Source organism: Buceros rhinoceros, unplaced genomic scaffold, assembly GCF_000710305.1.
Source record: "Buceros rhinoceros silvestris isolate BGI_N320 unplaced genomic scaffold, ASM71030v1 scaffold582, whole genome shotgun sequence".
NCBI classification, from domain to species: Eukaryota; Metazoa; Chordata; class Aves; order Bucerotiformes; family Bucerotidae; genus Buceros; species Buceros rhinoceros.
In genome coordinates, this window is record NW_010400414.1 from 42,706 (window position 1) to 48,714 (window position 6,009).

The following is a 6,009-nucleotide window of genomic DNA, read 5'->3' on the forward strand; positions in this document are numbered from 1 at the left end:
TTTTATTATATATAGTTACATTTCTGGTACGCATTTATTTCTGGTATTTCTAAAACCGTGTTCTAAAATATCTACCAAACTGCGGAGTTTTGGATGGGATACAGTTTTCCAGATGGTTTGTGAGTCTATACGCCTATGTGCAGCTAAGCCTGAGAGCAATACCTACAGAAAAAATTTAAAATTGTATAAACAGATTAAGATACTTGATGTGTCACTTCTGAAGTCGTGATGGGGGATTAGTTTAAATTAGTTGTTTTCCTGGAAATGGACCACAGAAGCTAGCAACTAGGAGACAACAAGGGTAAGAGTAGGTACCAGGAAGGCTGAAGTCAGCAAGTGGTGAGTGTGCACATGTGTGTGCGCCTCTGCACATGTATGTATGCGTGTGTGTGCACCGTCCAGGACTGTTGGGAGCCATGCTGTTGCTTCTCAGAGTTTTGGAGCAGGTAAACTGGCACTGGGGACAGACTGGCCATGAGTTTGACAGGAAGTTTCTAAACTTCCTGGGATGAAGCTTCAGATGGCAACCTGAGTTAATCAGGGCGTGAGACACTTGCTCACAGTGGCTCAGCCTATCTTCTGGAAATACTGACATACTCCCAGGATAAGCAGTAAGCAGACCACAGGTAGACGTGTTTTGGTAGTAGTTTTCAAACTGGAGGGGAAGGGAACAGAACATAGTAGAAGAGGAAAGAAACATGGAAAGGATGGAATGGTTTAAAGAAAATGCTTTAAACACTAGACTACGTAATGGAGTTTGTGCAGAGAAACAGACACAATTTGTGTGACAGTGACATCTATTGGTAGCAGTACCAGACCTGACTTAGAAGTACATTTAAAATGCTTTTACTGGCCCTTACACTCACTACTGCTGTTCTCTTGAGCTCTCTATAAGGTTGCTTTCTTGTCCTAACCTCCTTTTCCTGAAATACTTCATTAGAATGCTGTAGTACTGTGAATGTGCAAGTTTATCCTTGTAATAAAACAGTGAGAAGAAAACACCTGAGACTGGAAAGAACTACAACGTAGTGGTCACTATTACAAATATATGCTACAACAGGTCATGAGGAAGCTTCGTCTGCATTTATAAAGTTCTTCTACAGAGCAGGAGGAGTGCCAAATTAAAAGCCGTTTGCTTAGAATAAAATAAGAGACATCTAGATTCAGTAAGCAGTTTGTTTCCCTTTTTCTCTAGTCATTTTTAAGCAGCATTTTCTGTCTAAAAATCTAACTTCATTATGAAAAATGGAATTATTTCAGCTTCTTGTAGTTAGCAAGGAGCAATATTTATTCCACTCTTTCTAAGAGGTTCAGAACAGAAGCCTCAACTTCAACAAAAATGGGATGTTCAGCATGGGATAATGGGCTTAAGTGACACTATCCAGCAGCTCACGCCCTGAGACTCTTTCTTGAAAGTCTTGCTTCAAGAATTCTCTTCTTGAATTCTGCTCTGACAGATATTTCAAATGCACCATCTGTATCAGAGGCCTGAAAACCCCCCTGCATTAGATTTTAAATCTTAGTTGGAGCGTGGTGGATTCTTATTCACGATCCAGCACAGGGAAGCTACAGAGATAGAGAAGATAACGACAGAAAATAGAAATGCAACTCCACCCTATTCTTTATGCAGCGTTTCATCTCAGATAAAAAAGCACATACATTACATGGAAAATTAAGCTAAATTAATTATTAATAGCTAGTAATTACTTAAGAAATGCCAGTAAATTATTTGACATGACTAAGTGGATTTTATTTTATTTTATAAGGTTTTTTGTTTAATCCTTAACTATTATCTCATACTGTAGATGGGGAGCAAAAGGCCTGTTAAAATGAAAAAAAGGTGGAAAGACAACAATGCGGAAAAGCAAAGCAGAGAGGGAAAAGGTGGAAAATTCATCTCCATTCTTTGTTACACTAAGTGCGGCCTTTGTGCCTTAATGCACAAAGATCTTACTCAGTTTACTTAGGCGGTTTACAGCGATCGTCCCTTCACTGTCTTTATTACTTGTATGTCTGCTCGATTGAACCAGATCAGCCAGTACATCTCTTCTACAAGTTCTGCCGCAGAACTGCTATGGGTTTATCATTTGATGGGTTTTACAGGCTAACTGTTCCTTGTTTTCTGGATAAAAAAATAAATAAATCCATTTATTGATGCAATATACACTCCTTCAAAGTGGTAAACTGGCTTTCTTTTTGTGCTGTCTTGTTTAATAACTACATAACTATTACAACCTGCTTTCAAATTCGCTAAGGTAGTCCATATCCCAACGTCAAGCAGAATTGTGATAAAGACGTTAAAAACCACATTGCATTTCTGCAGCCCCCTACACCAAATGTGCCTGGTGTCCACTCATTCTGTTACCATCATGTAACGCTGAATTTTGATAAGAATTTTCATATCTATGTTTCTGTTGCTACGTCTAAACTTAATTACTTGCATTTAAAGTTATTCTGTTGGTGATACTCAGACCCTCAAACCTCAGGAAAATTGCTCAGCTAATGGTCTGTAGTGAGGTAACAGCCTGAGAAAATCCAGGACTTAGAGGTTTCCTTCCATCTTCTCTGCCTTTTCTATTTTAGAGCACTTAAAGAGTTAAAATACTAAGTATAAAAGGAGATAAACTGCAGGAGAGACAGAGAGGGGAGCAGAAGAATGTAAAGATCATTATCAGTCAGCACAGCGAGCCTGGGCTGGGGACAGGGCGGAGGGCAGGGCTGTGTCAGCTGAGCATCAGAGCAGTTCCACCCCCAGCCCCAGCCAGCGCCTGCTGCCCCCAGGGATCTTCCGAAGCCTGGCACAGTTCGAGCGTACTCGATTCTGTGATTATTTTCAGGAGTTATGCAATGTTTCATTGGTTTAGGGCTCTTCATGTTGGAAAACCATTAGAAAGTTTTGTTTAGCCATTTTGCAGAATGTCTTCATGTCCTGTTTGCGTTCCTGCAGCTCGCTGTCGCAGTGATCTGCAACAGCAATCTGAGCAGATCGGAGCTCAGGAAGCCTTGAGCCCTGCTCTGTGATAGTGAAGGAAATCAGATTATTCTGGCTTATTATGTGTTTCCTTCGAAGCTGGTTTCAAAACCTTCTTCAGGGGAGCTCTTAGACACCTCAAGAAGAGAACTGGAGTGAGTTGTAGGTGTGACTTCTGTCTGCGATGGAATGTGGGTCAGAAGGGGTGTGTATTATTAAATGTGCTTTAAACTGTAAGGAATGATTGTCCTTTTATATACAGCTGGTGTGTTGACTGCCCTGAAAGTTGCTATGACAGGTTTTAGGGGCTTTTCTGAGGCACCAGAGAGTTGTCAGTTTTATTAAGAGACTTGCATCATTATCATAACTGATTTTTTCTAGAGATTTTGAAGTTGTTTGTTCCTTCAGATGCAGTATTACAGCCTGTTCAGAGAAACTTTCCTTAGGAGATAGATCCACCCAGCATTAAAACACTTCTGTCAACAAGCTGGCTCTGTCTCCTTTGCACATCACAATACGGTGATCTCCTTTTGCGTAAAGATATCAAAGTATTTGGCCCAGAAACATTCTGTTGGGTAAATACCAGTGTGTATTTCTTTATCAGTTACCCAGCCCCTCAACAGGGGACTCTCTGGGATGATATCAGACCGTGAGAAGCAAGTGGTATTTGAGGCTGGGGGTTTGTAGGCTGCACGGTGAATTTCAGAGACTGGCTGGCATCTGGGTTTTGATCATTTCTCCAGGGGCATAGAAAGAGATGAGTTCCTTTGTTCATCCTAATGCTCGAAAAGCTTTAAAGTTTCTTCTTGCTTCCTAGAGTTCATTACAAGAGAAGAGGTACATAAAAAGCAGTATCATCTTCTGCGGGTTTGCGAGATTACCTCTGGCTTTATGAGGTGTGTTTCTACTTCTGCAGTAGGAATACAGAAGCAGAAATACACCTTTTTAATTATGCCGTGGCATCTCAATACATTGCAGAACTTTGGCCTGACATCCAAAGCACCCTCCTTTCAACTACTAATTTGAGCATTGTCTTGTAAATTTTGTCGGGGTGTTGTTTAGAGGTAAAGTATGGTTTTCCTGCTTTTAAATCCCCTTTTAAACAGAGCTTTTCATTCGTGCTGTTAAAATCTTAAATAGTTAGAGAGTGGCTGTTTTCAGTAACCTGCCTATTACAGTATTCATAGGACTGGTACAGCTTGGTGACCCTAGACGATTACAGAGGAGTTTTACTCCAACTGTGGGTTGTCATTAATATAAACAGATAAATAAATATTTGGGAATAATCTCAGTAAGTGTGTTTACTTTTAAAGGTACCATGAAAAAGTTGTTCCTATAGGTATAATTTTTGCTAGTGACCAATGAAAATGTTCTTGAAAAATACGATTTAGTGTTTACCCATCATAACTTCACCAAACCCCAAATAAACAGGTACGTAAGTAAATAAGCAAGGCATAACCGTAGAAATAATCGGGACAATGAACAATTAGCCCTGTGGTTGACCATAAAAACAGATGTAAATTTAAATGTAAAAAACTTTGCTTCACTTTGGGTCACTCTGCCCCAGGTTGTTGGTTTTTTTTTTTGTCGTGAAATGAAATCTAGGATTGCTGTCGATTTACCTTTAAGAAATCTTGTCTTAGGGGCAACCAGGGCTGAGGTAGCTGCCTTCAACTTGTCTTACTAACTCTGGGATTATACGAGTAAATTGACATAGGAAGTAATAAAGTGTCTGTGTCTCTTCCCATATGTAGAGCTTCCTTTTGTGATATTAATCTCTATTAAGCCCAGGAACGCAGGGAAGCCATGACCCGTCAGTCGTTTCTGTCCCTGGCACCTGATGATCAAGCGTAGCGGAGAAGCGAGTCTGGAGCTCGCTGCAGGACAGGGCAGGGTGTAAGGCAGGAGACACTGTTCTACATGAAGTCACAGACGAAGGCAGGAATGGTTCCAGTGCCCTTTGTCTACAGGTACACACGCATCCCTCTAATTGAAAAGGTGTCTGTGAGCTTCAGCTAAGCCCTTAGTATTAATACCTGATTTTCAGGAAACTCTCTTCCTGCAGTAGATACCAAAGACTTTTGCTGTTGACTTTATGATCTTTTACAGTATATTGAAAAGGTAAACACCTGCTTTTTGTACAGTCTGCATTTTTAAACATTAAACCAAAAGTTAAATGTGTTGGGATACTTTGTTGTTGCTTGTTGTCTGCGATATTCAGCTTTTCAGTAAACGTTTTTCAGTAATTTGGCTCGGTGCTGTGTCTGCAGCTGGTTTCCCTGTGGAGGACAGCTTTCCCCACCTTGCTTGTTTAAGATTACTCACCACAGCTAAACGGCTGACTGTAGAATGACCCGCTGACTTGGGTGCAAAAAAAGGGGATATTTTCTTTTGAATTTCTAAGGTACCAATGTGGAAATTTGACTAAACAAACTCCTTAAAGGCCAGGGAGTAAGCATAATACAAATCCTGCAGGTTTGCAGTCTCTGTAGTTCCAAAAGTAAGAAAAGGAGCAAAAGTGAAGACTTTTGACTGGAACCTGACCTAAATGTAACTGACCTTCTGAATATCAGAGGTGCTTGAGAGGATTTTGTACTTTCTTTATATGTGTGTTTTATATATATATAAAAATATATTATCCCTGACAGCTTCCATTGAGTTACACAGTCTTGAAGACTTCTTTGAAGTAAAACAAATCTTACAGATACAGCATTACCACGACAATATATAGAGATGAAAGTGATGGAAAAATATGTCAGCAGCGATTGTCCTCCTTTGAAAAAATCCGAGCTTGTGTGCGGTGCAGATGGGCGGGCTGCCTGATGTCTAAACAGTTAACTTGGCATTCCCGAGGGCTGGCTGTGCACCCTGCCCACCCAAACAGCTCCTAGTCACTGGGTGTGGCGACAGCCTTTGATAAGTACCTGTGCACAGTTCACAGTGCTGCGCAGAGCTGGGACACCAGTAATATGAAACCAGTCTTGTTGGGTTTTGTTCATGGCCCTGGAGGCTGAAATCTGCATTCCAGATGAAACCTG